The 15,486-nt window shown below is 43.6% G+C and overlaps 1 protein-coding gene across 3 annotated transcripts in view; it reads left to right on the forward strand.

The window, feature by feature from the left end:
• Positions 1 to 1,322: 1,322 nt before the first annotated feature.
• RCAN2 (regulator of calcineurin 2) overlaps positions 1,323 to 15,486 on the forward strand; it is a 227,901-nt gene continuing 213,737 nt past the window's right edge. Inside the window, exon 1 of one of the 3 annotated variants that reach the window (XM_036414085.2) lies at positions 1,323 to 1,711. The gene's annotated coding sequence lies outside the window, so the exon portion shown is untranslated. Of the gene's footprint in view, positions 1,712 to 1,830; positions 2,193 to 15,486 lie in introns of those variants that run through there. The other 2 variants (XM_036414086.2, XM_036414084.2) reach the window with 2 other exon arrangements.

Here is a 15,486-nt window from a genome sequence, read left to right on the forward strand (position 1 = left end):
ATATAAACTATCTTTTTTTCCATCCATACTTACACACTTATGGTAGAGTTTAATTTACAAATTAGGCAATTTCATGGAGAGATTTGTTCTTATAGTTGATCTTAGGGACCTCAGTGTTAAGATTTTTTTTTTCTTTCCTTTCACTTTCTCACTTACAGAAAGTGCTTTACATCTCTTTGGCATATCTGAATGGTGCCAGCATCTCTATTTTTGCACTTTGTGGTCCTTATTAAGTAGAGTGAGGGTTATTTGAACACAAACACTGTGGCACCTTGACAGTAGATCCGATAACCACGCTGGCTACTATAAGCATAACATTGGGTAGGGTATACAGCCCGGATACACTGGACAAAGGGATTATTTACATCCGTGGACAGCACAGAGCCCACTAGCAGATTTCATCAAGCTACTCAGAATGGCAGACACTTTAAAACTTGTGAATCCTGGTGTTGTTTTTTTCTGGACCCTCCCACTTAACATTTTGGAACATGGTTGACCATAGGTAACTGAAATGGTGGAAAGCAAAATGGTGGATTAAAAGGGACTAGTGTAATTTTTTGAAATCAGCTGCTATTTCTGTATTTGTACATTCAGCAGAAGTTTGGGAGAGCAGGAGTCTAGGTTCACTTTCAACTCTGAAATTCTGTCTTTATTTACATTAATGCAAGTTAATCAGAGAGAAGAGCTAAGGTCTACCTTTTATGTGTCTGTTTTTTTTTGTTTTTTTTGTTTTTTTTAAGGATGCATTTCTTTGTGAACCTTGGGGAAACAATGTGTTTCTGAGCAAGTGAAGAATAATTGTGAAGTTTATACATTGCTTCAATCCAATACTAATATTGTTTCTGGGAACAGAAAGGCATAAAAAAGAAAAGGAAAGAAGGCCTTGGTTATGCAGCAATGAGAAAGATGACAGAAAACAAAACTGACTTAAATCTAGTCTTCATTTCCTCACTCAGGTTTCTCTTTCTTCCATTCCCCACACTTTCTCTATTATGATCTTGGACATTTTCCTGCCAGCAGACTCAGCCCTGCCCATATGGTGGCCCCCATGAACCCCGGGCTTCCTCCTGAGTCTGAATGGCATTATTTTGTAAAGCAGAGACTTCTGCTGGGGTTACGCATGTGGAGCAACAGATCTACCTTAGATTCTGTCTCACATGCAACCGTTTCCTGTATGACACCAGCTTCCCATTCCTCGGGTCACGGGCTCTCACACAAGGGCAGTCCTTGAAGCCCTTCTGTCCCAGGTCTGGTGGCTGCCACTCCTGGCAGAGCTGTGAAGCCCTCGCGCAGGGCACCTTCAGCCACGCGGGCGGGGCGGGCGCAGGGCTCCAGCCAGAGGACGCCGGGCGCCCACCACGCAAGAACCCCAGGACCTTCCAGGGGTTTTCGGACCTTTCCTCAGTTAAGGGGAGGGGTGAGGGGGCTGGCTCAGTCCGCTCCTAAGAATCTCTGGCCAGGACGCCCTATGCACAGTTTGCTCCTGGGCCAGTTTCTTCTACCCAGTTCCACCCTGCGCCTCGGAATCAGCCCCCTCCCCAGTTCCAGTTCCAAGCCCCCCCTCCCCCTCCTTTCTTCTCTCCCTCCCCGGGCTGGGACCTTGGGAAGCCCCTCCTGGCCCAGGCCGGACTCTGTGCACAGGCTCCTGCGCCGGATCCCCAGCGGGTCTTCCCCCCGCAGCTCCCTGCCCGCGCCCGGTGGAAAGGAGAAGGTAAGGGGCTGAGTGGGCGCCCGGAGGTGGAGGGTGGGGGGCCAGGCAGGGCTCCGGCGGCTCCGGTGGGAAGAGAGGAGAAGAGGCCAGGAGGGGGCTTTCGGTTTCCTGGGGTCTGATTGGAGGTTGGCCCGATGAGTCGGAGCTGGGGGCGCGCCCATCCCCGCTGGCTCCTGCGAGAGCCACCGCTCGGCCCCTCCCCGGAGCCGCTTTGTCCCGGTGCCGGCGGCGGAGGTGGTGGAGAGGAGCGGGCTGGAGGCAGAGACCCCGGAGGGACGGACCGACACGGGAAGGCAGGCGGGGCGCGCGGCGCACGAACCCCCGCACCCAGGCCCGCGGGCACCGCGCCCGCCCTGCGCGCCCGCACCGGAGGCAGGTGAGCAGGCGGCGCCGCGCCCGGCAGTCCCGGCCCCCGCCCCCCGCCGGCCACCCATCCTCCGTCTCCGTCTCCGTCTCCGCCCGCGGCGCGGACGCCCAGCAGGTCTGTTATGTAACGGCGCCGGCCCGCTCGCCCCTGCACCGGTCCCGCCAGGGCTGCGCGGGGCGCCCCGGCCGGGCCCGGGACCGCGGCGGGGGGCGGGCGAGCGCGATCCGGTGAGGGCACGGGCAAAGGGGGCGGCGGGGGTAGAGGGATCTCCGGATCCCTCTACAGGCCCCCCAAGGCGGCGGGGGTGTGGGGGACCGAGGTCTCCCTTGCCCCCTTGCTGGAGGGCGCGGGTCTCGGAGAGCCTCCTCCCCATTCCTAGTGGCCCGGGGTTTGCCTTCTCCGGAGCAGCAGCAGGTGCGCGAGTGGCGGGTAAAGAAAGACGCCCGCGGTACCCGGGACTGAGGTGTGGAGAGGCCGGGGGCCGGGCTCAGAGAGCCAAGGACAAGCCCGGGAGGGAGGCTCCTCTCTCGGCGCTTAAAGGAGAGCTCCAGGAAGGACGGAGGTGCTCTGAGGCGCAGCGGGAATTGTCCTCCCCGGATTAGCGGGCTCGGGTCATCTAAAAATAACTCCAAGTTGGAGAAGTGCAATAGAAGGGAGCGCAGCGTGCCGAGTGCGCCTTGCCCGTGGGATGCTTCCCTCTGGAAGTCACCCACCACCGGAGGGAGCTGGCAGATCTCAGCCGCCTGATCCCTCTGCCGCCTCCGGGTCTCGCTGGTTTCCAAGGTGTCTCGGTTTGACTTTTAGTTAATGATTGATTCTCCAAGGCGCTGCCGTCTTGTTCTTGTCCCAAAAATAAACGACGGAGCAGAGTGCATGCTTTAAATCTCCTCAGTGTCCCACAGACTTGTGCAATGGATACTTCAAAAGCCAAAGCTTTTTTTTTTTTTTTTTAAAGTATTGTATTCCTACAAAAAAAAAAAAAAAAAAAAAAAAAAAACAACCAAAAAAAAAAAAAAAAACACACAAAAGTTTCTGGGCTTGCTTTAACATCCAGCCCCTTACCTGGAGAGGAAAGGATGCCAGAGCCTTCCAGGCCACCCTTCTCCCTCCCTTCAGCAGAACCACACTTAACCTGTCAGAGAGCAACTTTGGAGAAAGCAAGACATTTAAAATAATGTAACTCAACTTCCACACATATTACATCAACTTCAAAACACGGGACAAATGCATCGCAGGCACCAGGCAATGCTTGCTAACTGCCCACTCCATTTTGGGGACACAAGGGAGTTGGAACAACCTGGAAGCTAGAAGGAAAGGATCACGAAGCAGGTCAGCGCTGGCGGTGGAACAAGGCAGGGGAGTGGACATTTGGCTGCTTTTCAGTCCATACATAGATTTTCTTTAGCCTCGTAGCTATTAAGTACCATCTGTCATTGAGGCTGAAATGCGAGGTGCACTTTGCTTTCAGATTCACTGCAAATCAGATCTGCATTAATTGGTCACCTAGTGCCCGAGTCCAGTTGAATTTTGTGAGGGGCGGAAAAAAAGTGTTCTCAAGGAAAGCTACAGAATCCCAAGAGCTTTCAAAATGCCTGTGTGCACAGAGCTTGCAGAACCCAACCGAATCTTGGAGGGCGTGGCGGTCTCCAGGGAGGAACATTCAGTAGACGTAAGTGGAAACTTAAGAGCTTTGCCATTAGCAGGTGGATATCACACACTTTTAAAAACCGCTGGAATAATCATTTGCAGTTGGTCATATATACATTGCAGAAACTAGGTTTGCTGAGACCAACTTTGAGAGCTGCTGTGGTCTCGTTTCCCATACTGCCTGTACCATCCACTAAGCTAATCAACAGCTGTTTGTCAACCATCCACTGTGCGCCAGCAGGCCCTGCGCCAGACACTGAATGAGGGAGGCCCAGGCCTTTCAGAAATCAGTCTCACAAAAAAGGATAAGAAAGTAAGTGATAATGATCAGCCCGGTGAGCGTCTCATGGAAACAGGAACAGGTTCAGTGGGCGCCCAGGGAAAGAAGGCTGCAAAGAATCCGGAAGAGCCTTCAGAGTTCTCATGTGGGCTGGATCCCGGTAGGCACTAGAGGTTCTCAACGGAAGGGAGTTGGCAATCCACTTTGAGGGAAAGGTCATGTTCAAAAAACACGTAGTTGTTCTGAAACGGGGAGGTGGGAGGGGAGTTTGGCAGGGGAGGAGGGATTTCAGTTCGCTTGGGTTGTGACTATAGCCTAATGAGGAGAAGCCGGACATTTTTCTGGGGAGAGATGATCTGATCTAATTTGTGGCTTGCAGAAGTAACTTTGGAGGTGGTGAGTAGGTGGGATTGTAAAGAGAAATGAGCTCAGATTTCAGATGACTAGAGGAGATGAATTATGCCTGAACCGGGGAGAATAGGAAAAGAGAGAGATCTACAGAGAACCATTTCATAGGGACACTCAATGGCACTAGGTCACCAAGTGGATGGTGGCGTGGAAGGATAAGATGCCTAGATACCTTCAGGCTTTTAACTGGGTTAGAAATAAACTGAACAAGTAGGTTTGAGAAAGATAACGAATTTCAACTGCAAGCTTTTCCTCTAAGATCAGGAACAAGACCAATATAGCTATTCTTACTACTTTATGCAACATAGTACTGGAAGTACTGGTTAGAACATTTAGGCAAGAAAAAAAAATTTAAAGGCATCCAAGTCAGAAAGGAAGAAGTAAAACTGTCTCTATTTGCAGATAACACAATATTATAAATGTTATATACAGAAAACCCTAAAGACCACACACACACACACACACACACACACACACACACACAGAATTCAGTCAAGTTGCAAGATACAAATCGATATACAAAACTTAGTTGCATTTTTGTACACTAATAATGAGCTATCAGAAAGCAAAATTAAGAAAACAATCTCATTTACAATTGCATCAAAAAGAATAAAATACCCAGGAATATATTTAACCAAGAAGTTTCAGTACACTGAAAACTGTAAGACTTTATAAAATAAAGAATTTGAAGACTTTATAAAATAATAAATTGAAGAATCCATAAATAAATGGAATAGTCCATGCTAATGGTTTGGAAGAATTAATGTTGTTAAAATGTTCATACTACCCAAAGCAATCTACAGATTCGATGCAATTCCTATTAAAATTCCAGTGGCATTTTTCACAGCAATCGAACAAACAATTCTAACATTTGTATGCCAGCAGTGAGGGGAAGGAAGGCCCATTCTTGCACGAATCTTCATGCATCAGGCCTCTAGTGTATATATAAAATATATATGTAATGTTATATATATATGTGTATACACACACACACACACACACACACACACACTCTAGAGGCCCAGTGCACGAAATTCATGCACTAGTAGGGTCCCTAGTGGCTGCTGCTGCCAGCTGGGGCCTCCCTTCCTTCCCTCCCCTGGTCGAACTCCTGGATGACCTCCTGGTTGAAGGGACAATTTGCATACACTACACTTTTATTATATAGGATATGGCAAAACCATTATGTTGTATACCTAAAACTAATACAATGTTATATGTTAATTGAATCTCTATAAAACTGGGTAGGGGAAAGAAAGTATACAAGAAAGAGTAAGTTTGAGAAAGATAGGGAATTTTGACATTGAAGATCAAATGAAAATGCTCAGTATGAACTTTCATTTTTCAAAGGCACTTTTATTTTTAACTTCTTCACTCCTGATGCTAACCTTCTACTCACCTTACCTTCATTCCTGAGACTGTTAGGGCTGCCTTTGGAGAAGAGGAAGACAATTTGATAGCAAGAAGTTTTTTTCTATCTTCTTTCCCAAAAGTGAAAGGATTAACTGTCATTATCAGTACTAGAAGTAGTCATAGTAAAAATAATTTCAATTATGATAGTAATAGCTAACGTTTATTCAGTGTTTATGTGAGCACAAGGAGTTAGAGCTCTACCTAGATTCTCACATTGGATTCTCAAAATGACTTTATGAGGCAGACACTGTTGTTATTCTCATCTATCTAAATAAGAAAAGCCTAAGCGACCAATTACGGCAGAACAACTAGAATAACTGGTCACTAGGATGCACATTGACCATCAGGGGGCAGACGCTCAATGCAGGAGCTGCCCCCTGGTGGTCAGGGGAGGCTCCCACAGGGGGAGCACTGCTCAGCCAGAAGCTGGGCTAAAGGCTGGTGAGCTTAGTAACAGTGGTGGGAGCCTCTTCTGCCTCCAATGGCAGTGCTAAGGAGCAGCAAGCAGGCGGACAGTAAGGAGCATGGGGTCCTGAACTACGAGAGGGTGCAGGCCAAGCTGAGGGACGCTCTGTCCCCAGTGCATGATTTCATGCACCGGGCCTCTAATATATACATATATATATATGTAAAAGTTTAAGCTATTGTTTGACCATTCAAACGTTTGACTGTTTGTTCGACCAGCAGCTATGACATGCACTGACCACCAGGGGGCAGATGCTCAATGCAGATATGGAAACATGAAACAGACTGATGAATCTCAGAGGGAAGGGGTGAGCGGGGGGAGGGTGGGAAGAGATTAACCAAAGATCTGTATGCATACTAGAGGCCTGGTGCACAGATTTGGGCTGAAACTGGCTCTCTGACATCCCCTAATGGGTCCGGGATTGCGAGAGGGCACAGGCCCAGCCTCTAGTATACTTGATAAGAAACTCAAGGGAAATGTAAGTACCATATCTAGGCTGCACAATTAGAAAGAGGTGCATTGGGGTTCAAGCTCAGGCAGTCTGACCTGCACTCTGAATCACCAGTCAGAATTAACAACACCGAAATAATTCCTATTTATCCCAGAATTTTATTTATTTATTTATTTATTTATTTATTTATTTATTTATTTTTACCCTGTGTTTGAATGATTGTGGCTGATGTTATAAAAGAGAACAGACTGAGTCAGGAGTCCTGGCTGTCATCCGGGCTCACACCTGATTTGTTGTGTGACCTCTGCAAAGTCAAGGCCCCTCCCAGGCTTTCCTTATTTTAAATCTGTATGTCACTTGGAAAATTTGCCGACCAGATGACGACTTCTTACCATCCCTATTCTTAAGTTCTCGATCTTGAATTTTATCATTGATTTGGGTTAAAAATCACGCCTGCCTGGTCCCTTTTAGAATAGGAATACTTCCAAGAGGATTGACTCAGACGGTGGCCTGTCCTTAGCAGCTGATGCCCACTAGTCCCTGGTGCATGTGCCCCTGAGGGTGTCCATGTTGGGGGAGCCTGCAGTTCAGGGAGTGGAAACCAGGTTGGGCACTAACGTGGAGGACCCATAATCAGGAATCAGTTTCTTCGTTTCAGATATGTCACTTGAATTCTGTGAGACTTTGTTTTCTCATCTCTGGATAGTTGGAGTGATAAATACATGTGTTATAAGGTCGTAAGGAGTGACACAGATAACATAAAACAGGCACAGCACACGTCTGCCTCATCGAAGGTACCTAGTAAATGGGGTCCTCACCCTTCACCCTCAGGGAAACAGACAGGCCCAAAATAGCTCAAACCTCCTACATTTCAGAATGCCCACAGGAAAATACTGTTTGTAGTCAGGGTGGAAAGGGTTTTTATTTTCTCAATCTGATTTCTCCAGACTCGGCTCATTTAAAACAAGGATGAGACTCAGGGTTTCTAAGCTTTGGAATGTATGCAGAAGAAAGCATTGTAAGGGCGGCTGTTGGACCAAAGAATTGTGCAATTGGAGAGCTATATCCTAGTGTTTATTACTGTGGCTTTAGTTCTTCATGGAATAATAGCTTTATTGTTTCAAGTGATTGAGACATGCCTACTACAGAATATTCTACGTTCTTTGACAGCATGGTCTGTGCCTTAATACTGCTCTTACAAGGTTGGGAATACTGCTCTTACAAATATAAAAAGCGTGGACTTGGCATGGAAAGGCCTGGATTCCCTTTCTGGCATGTCACTTCCCAGCTATGTAACCTTGAGCTTCCCAGTGATGTGACAGCCCCAGGAGCTGGCATTTGTTGAATGCTGACCCTGTTGAAGACGCTGTGCTCAGCACGCTGTATACCTTATCTCATTTAATCCCGACAACATGGGGGTATTATTGTCACTATTTGCAGATGAGCATGCCCTGAGGATCAGGTCTCTGTGTTGAACATGTCTTATCTGTACAATTAGGAGAAGAACACTTGACCTCTCCACCTTACAGAGTCATGGGGCTGAAATGTTAGTCTGCAAATGTGCACTCATAGCCACAAAATGGAATGCTCTGCACAGATGGTAAGGATGATTGTCACCATAGGGACCTCCCAAGAGGTCAGTTACAGTTGGGCCTGGTATAGCACCAGGTCTTCAAGGGGAGGGAGGTCCACTGTATTTATAAGACGTTTGTGGAATTCATTCACAAACTGTATTTCCTTGCCCTATTCTTTGGTAGTTTGTCTTAGGATACCTGTTGATTTCAAGGGTAACTTGAAATCAGTACCAGGACTCCACTAGGCTGGGCCAGGAGGAGACTGACCAGGAAATGGACCTGGGTCTTACTGGTGAAAGGCATGGTGCACAGGAAAGAGGTAGCTGCCAGAGAGGTTACCTCAGTATAAACAGAGAAGGCTGAAAGTCAAAGTCAAGGTTGAGGAAGGCATAGGCATGATGTAGAATGCAAGAAGTCATCCCTAAGATGTACTTCAAGTGTGAACAACATGTAGGGTGTGGAGTCTGCAGGAAAATAAGTGAGCCTCTGCCCTGACTTTTTGAATGGCTTCTTGGATGTATGTGCTTTCTATAAAATATTTGGAAAACACAGAATAGTATTAAAAGAGAAAATTAAAATAATATGCATTAGTATGAGCAAATGATAAATTACTGTTAATATATTTTTTATTATTTCCTTTCAGTCTTTTTTATATGCTTGTTTTTGTAGAATTGGGATCATCCTATGTTTAGAATTTCACCAAACATTTTAAAAAATATATATTTTATTGATTTTGTACAGAGAGGAAGGGAGAGATACGGAGTTAGAAACATCGATGAAAGAGAGTCATCGATCAACTGCCTCTTGCACACCCCCTACTGGGGATATGCCTGCAACCAAGGTACATGCCCTTTACCGGAATGGGACCCGGGACCCTTCAGTCCCTAAGCCAACGCTCTATCCCACATGTGTCAAACACAAGGCCCTCGGGCCAAATCCGTCCCGCCAGGCCTTGCAATGTGGCCCGCACCGCACTGTCATCACTGCACTCCGCTGCGTTTCCATCACAATGACAGTTTATGACTGTTCAGTAAACCATTCGGCCCGCGATTTAGGCTGGATTTTAGATTTTGGCCCCTTCTCTGATTGAGTTCGACACCCCTACTATCCATTGAGCCAAACCGGTTTTGGCTTCACCAAACGTTTTAACTAACTTCCATGTACATGAACAATCTTTGTGAATATTGTTTTCAGTAGCTGCTTGCATGGCATTTCCATGTGGGATTTTACCAAATTCATTTATCTCCTCCCCTATTGTTAGACATCTAGATGATTCCCAAATCTCCAGAATACCATAAAATAATACTTTAATGAACATCTTTGATCATAATTTTTTTTTCTTTCTGTATTTTAGGCCATTTTCTTAGGATAGATTGCTAGATGTTGAATTATTGGCTCAAACAGATGGTGGACCTTCTTAAGGCTTTCTACATATTTTTTAATTGTCTTCCCAGGAGATTGCAGTAATTAACATTCCTGCTAGCAATTGCATGAGAATATGGGTCTTGCCTCCACCCTGCTAGTAAGCACTCTTTTTGGTGAAGATAAGGGGTGGCTCGTCTTAGTGCTTTCCAGAAATGACCTCCCTGTGGAACTGTTCCTGCTTAACTGTTGCTTCAAAGCGGCTGAGCTTTCACTGTGGGAGTTGAAGATGGGTGGGGTAGCTGTAACATGTGTGAATGAGAGTTTGTAGGAGAGTTGTCTTCAGTGGATTAGCTTTTCTTCTAGTAGTTCTGTTATCAGAGGTCTGGTGTATGGATGCTGCGGGCTGTGTGGGATGACATCTGTCATTGCAGCCTGTTGAACTACTAAAACTGACTTAAATGAGGCACAATGAAGCAGCCTCTGCTTACATGAGAACTGGTTCTGTTTGCCTTTCAAATCTTGAAAAATATTAACAACAAATATGTGTGCTTATTTGTGTTAGTTCTATGGCTGCTTTTAACTGGTTTTGACTGGTTCCCCTTCCACTGATGGCAGGGCCTCTTTGGCAAGAGTTAGATATCTCATTATGTCTTTTTCACCTTCCACAAAGTGAGATACAATGCACAAGAAACCATTTTGAATAAATAACTAACATAATCAACTGGAATCTCTTTAAAAATCAATTGAATGGTCATTATTCTAGAATTTTAATTTGATGACTAATCAAATTAGTCTTTCCAAAAGAGTCTCCGCATTCATTATTAGGCTACTGTCAACTGAGTTGATTGCATTGACTGACTTATTGAGGTAAACAAACAGCCAACTTGAATTATTTCCCCCCACAAAATTATCTGAAACACAGGCTAAATTGATATAACTTGTTTTTTATTTTTATTTTTACTTCTGTAGCTGTTAAAGATAAAAGCCTAGTAATGGAGTCTGGCCAGCTTAAATCAGTCTATCTGATTTTATACTTTTATCTTATACTTCTCTTTTGAGGCTTAATAATTAGTCCAGAAAAAATTTATTTATTTGATCATCATGACAGGTATCATCATGACTTTCTATATAGAGTATATTAAGCTCAGATCAGCTAATGGTAGTTCAAACAAAATTGTATTTGCTCAAGAGCAAAGTCTCAACCTTGACAAATGAAAGCAAAGTACTAATTCATGAATATGTTACCTTTTTTCCTGCTATGGTCATTAATGATATGCCTTTAATCTTTTATGATGTACAAGCAACCTTTTATGAAGAGGTTAAGTTTTGGTCAGGGAACATATTCAGCAACTGACACCATAAATATGTTTATTTGGCATCCTTAATTTTATTTGGCATCCTTAATTTTATTCGTGTTCTGTCTCTTGGTGACTTCTGCTCCACACACAGCTGTTGTTTGCATTAAACTTCAAATTTGACAAGGTGACATTTAGGTGAAAGCTCTGATTTGAAATATAAGCATAGTAGATTTCCAAAGCGTAGTTTCTAACCGTGGGTCTAAGGACCCAGCTCATGGCTACTCCATGGGGATTCTTGACTCACACCTGGACCTTGGTTTGGCTTTGGCCTCCTGAGATATCATGGATGGGGAGAGGGGGTCGCTTTTTTCATTCTGGTTTGCAGCCACACTGGGAGGTGTGGTGTCATTCTGGAAGGTCGAGAAGGTTTTCACAGTCCCACATCTGTGCAGATCTATTTGGAAAGGTTGTCTCCAGGGGGAAGTGAGATAAATGGAAACCTGAACTTCTCCCCTCGGCTCCCCAAAATCCAAATTAATTTTGTATTCAAGTATACAACCACTTCCTTGAGGCTGTGTGAAAACTGTTCAGACCATTACCTGGAAACTGAAACATTGTGAAATGTGGGGTGGCTTTAGATAGGCTCAGTTGTGTGCTGAGAAATCATTAATGGGACATAGGACAGGCCACAGGGGCCCTGTGAGAAAACCCAGATGAACAGGTGGCACTCTGCTCCTTCATACATCTTTTTATTCACCTACACAGTTCCTGGAGGCCACAGAGCAAGTGCTGTAGTGAATGACATTGTATTATTCATGGATTGGCCTAAAGGGTCTCCAACTATGGAAATCTCCAAAGATAGTACCTCCTCATGAGGCTTCTAGTTTTATTCTTTTAAAATTGCTTTTAAAATGTCACATTTAAGCATAAATATATATATAACAAAGGCTTTTGTCTTGGGTGAGAAAGATCAAATTTAATACTATGCTTTCAATCTTCTCACCTTTAATTGAACCTCTTCCTCTTTTTTCTTTATAAAAAATATATTTTTATTGATTTCAGAGAGGAAGGGGGGAGAGAGAGACAGACAGAGAGAGAGAGAAAGAGAGAGAAACATCAATGATGAGAGAGAATCATTGAATTGCTGCCTCCTGCATGCCCTACACTGGAGATGGACAGAGAAACCAAGGCATGTGCCCTGACCAGGAATTGAATGGTTCATAGGTCAATACTAAACCACTGAACCAAGCAGGCCAAACTGAACCTCTTCCTCTTAGCTCAGCGATTTTCATGTCTTCATAACTGTACCTGGCTATTGTCTTACAATTCAAGCCACCATGTGATACTATGAGAAGGTTATTTTATATGAACAAAATTAGAAGTACCGTAATGGATATGAGTGAAAACTAATCCTATGTACTTTGATGACAGTATAAATTTCATGAGTATGTTATAGGAAAGAAAATTCAGAGACTAATGAAGGTCAGAGACCTTTACCTAACTGGTATTTGGGGCTGTTTCCAGTATAGCTGGCAGTTGCTTTTGGTAGATTTCTCAACTGATTACCATAGCTCCCTTTCTGCTCCCCACCTCATCTACCATGAGCTCTCTTTGAATTATTTTGTGTGATTCCAGATTTTGGCATAAGTTTCTGAGTGTGAATGGAGACTTTCTTTTTAGAATCTGTTCCTATTCATCTTCTCAGACACCCTAATCTCAATGATCATAAAGCTTTGAAAAGCTGAAGTAATACTTCTCCCTTCCAAAAGAAAGGAAAAGAAGGAAAGATATCGATACTTTCTCTACTACAAAAAAAAAAAAAAAAAAAAAAAAAAAAGGAGTGATTTTCAGGTGGTAGAACATAAACACCAATATAAAAGATAATTTTTTTAATTTAAAAAATATTATTGCTGAAGCTGGTTTGGCTCAGTGGTAGAGCGTCGACTGAGGGGTCCCGGTTTCAATTCCGGTCAAGGGCATGTGCATTGGTTGCGGACACATCCCCGGTAGGGGGTGTGCAGGAGGCAGCTGGTCAATGTTTCTCTCTCATCGACGTTTCTGGCTCTCTATCTCTCTCCCTTCCTCTCTGTAAGAAAATCAATAAAATATATTTTAAAAATATTATTTAAAAATATTTTGAAATTATTATTAAGGTAATTTAGATTTAAAAACATCTAGTAGAGATGATTATCTAGTTTGTGAGAGATCATCAGTGAGATAGTAGTTTTCTTTTTATTCATGTATAATCATTTCTCTCTCTCTCTCTCTCTTTTTTTTTTTTTCTTGATCAGGCCAGTTCTTTTAATGATTTTCCAAGTATTTTCTTGCTTTGGAGTTTCTATGATAGACATATTTGTATGCATCCTTTATAGTATCTTAATCGTTGCTTACTATAAACAAACCATTCCTATACCTCTTTTATCATCCTAGGATTGCTAACTGTTTATTTTTAAGACCATATGCTAATGTCACGATGAGGTCATTCTTCTTACACTGTAGAGTTTCTGTCAGTGATGTCTGTTGTTGATCATGTCTGTGTAAATGCTGCCAAATATACACCTTTCTTTCCCTAATTGCGAATTAACTTTTTTATGGTTACTTTTTACAGAACCCCGGGAGAGCAATAGAAATAATTGGAACATGGCTATGAGAGACCAGATATTATTTCTTCAGCTTCCTATTCTAATAAATAATTAACCACCAAGTTGCTTATAAATAAATCAAAAGCTTTATAATAAACAACAAACTAAGGAGCATTTGCCTACAATTTAAAGATATAAAATGTTATAGAAATGCTAGACATAATAATAATCAGAATGAAAAATGTTTTTTAATGATAACTAATTTAAAGCACATTGCAATTGTGTAAAATCATACTTGGACTTTCTCTTATCTCTGCTTCTTGAAATTCCAGTCTTTCTTTAGGTTCTATCTTTTCAGAATTTCCTCAATCTTTGAACTCTCAAAAAAGCCATTGGTCTTTTTTTCAACCTATATGTATAGCACATACATAGTCTAACCTTTATATCTCATTCACTCATATATTCATTAATTTGTTTGTTCAGTCATTCGTTAATTCATCCCTACTATGTACCAGGTGGTCTGCTAGCCACTGGGGTACAAATAAACCCAGACAGAGTCCCTGTCTTTAGTAGAACTGGAGTCCAGTAGACTTCCGCTTCCTATTTACCTACACCTGTTCTATGTGGTAAATGCCCTGAGGGTGAAGACCACTCATTCATCCTGTGACCCTCTGCTACACATTACAAAGGCTTCTAGTTTGAAAAGTCTCCGAGTCTGTCCAAAATAAGTGCATCAGTTACTCTTGGGTAAGGAAAAGGAAATCCTTAAGCTCAGACAATCAGAGGAGATGCTATTGATATATGGCAGCGTGTTTATCCTTAGTTCTTTAGTATTCTTCTGATGAATTCCTAGGAAGATTGTGGAGCACTGGAACCGGACTGGACAGGAGGAGATAACTTTATAGCATGTGGACACAAATATAATGGACAGCAGTGTCTGAACTTCCCTCAGGCAGGTGTATTAAAGGCTTCTGTCTCAAACTCACATCATTTTGAAATGCTTCTGTTTGGAAAGAAAGTGGATTCTTTCAATCAAGGTGCCTTGTCAAAGTGCCTCCTCTTTTGGGGAGCTTGAATGTAACGCAACTGGTCTGGTATAATAGTGGCTATTTCTTTAGACTTCTGTAGAAGCAGCTGTGATAGGGCTTCTCCCCTCCACAACTAACAGTCAGAGAGTCCTGAGAAAGAATTCTCAGTATGTGCATAATGAATTCACCTCCAACCTGACTTTCAGGTGACTAGGTACTATCAGGTGGTTTTCCACCTCCCTTTAAGATGTGTGCCAGGTGCTAGAGATGAGATGTGGGCCCAAACTGTGTTGACCATGTGGAACCCCCCCATGGTCAAGTGGGGCCTCTCTCTGTTGGATCCTGGGCTGAAGCAGAGGAAAAAAGAAATGGCTAGAGATAAACAGTTTGGGAGCAATGCCAAGTGCAGGGGAAATGCTAAAGTCAAAAGCAGCCCTGGATTCTCAGGCAGGTTTTGCGGTTATTCAATTCCGAACCATACACGTGCTTGTCAGGGCTTTCTGAGGATTTTCTGAAAATTGCTTTAACATCAGCCTCTGTGAAATAAAGGGTTTTTAGATATTACCTGGGCCAAGAGGAAACATTTCCAAAGCGCCTGGGAGAGTCTTATGAGGAAAAACAAGAAAGTCATTTTCATCTGGTATTTGTCAGAAATTGAATAATATCACCTGAATAAAACAAATTCCTGGTAATCCCCAACAGTGTCTAAAATAACTCTCTGCTTTACAGAAAAGAAAAAAGGGTATTAACACAATAAGGAAGATAGGTTTAATCAGAGAAAAATAAGCCTTGGCTTCCCCTGAGGATGTGGGGGGTTTGGGCATATCGCTTCTTGAAAGGAATTCCACACTCCCCGTTGCCTGTGTTCTTTCCCGGCTACTTCCCCCTTCCTGTGC

The sequence above is a fragment of the Pipistrellus kuhlii genome, unplaced genomic scaffold (genome assembly GCF_014108245.1).
Source record: "Pipistrellus kuhlii isolate mPipKuh1 unplaced genomic scaffold, mPipKuh1.p scaffold_m20_p_5, whole genome shotgun sequence".
Taxonomy (NCBI): Eukaryota; Metazoa; Chordata; class Mammalia; order Chiroptera; family Vespertilionidae; genus Pipistrellus; species Pipistrellus kuhlii.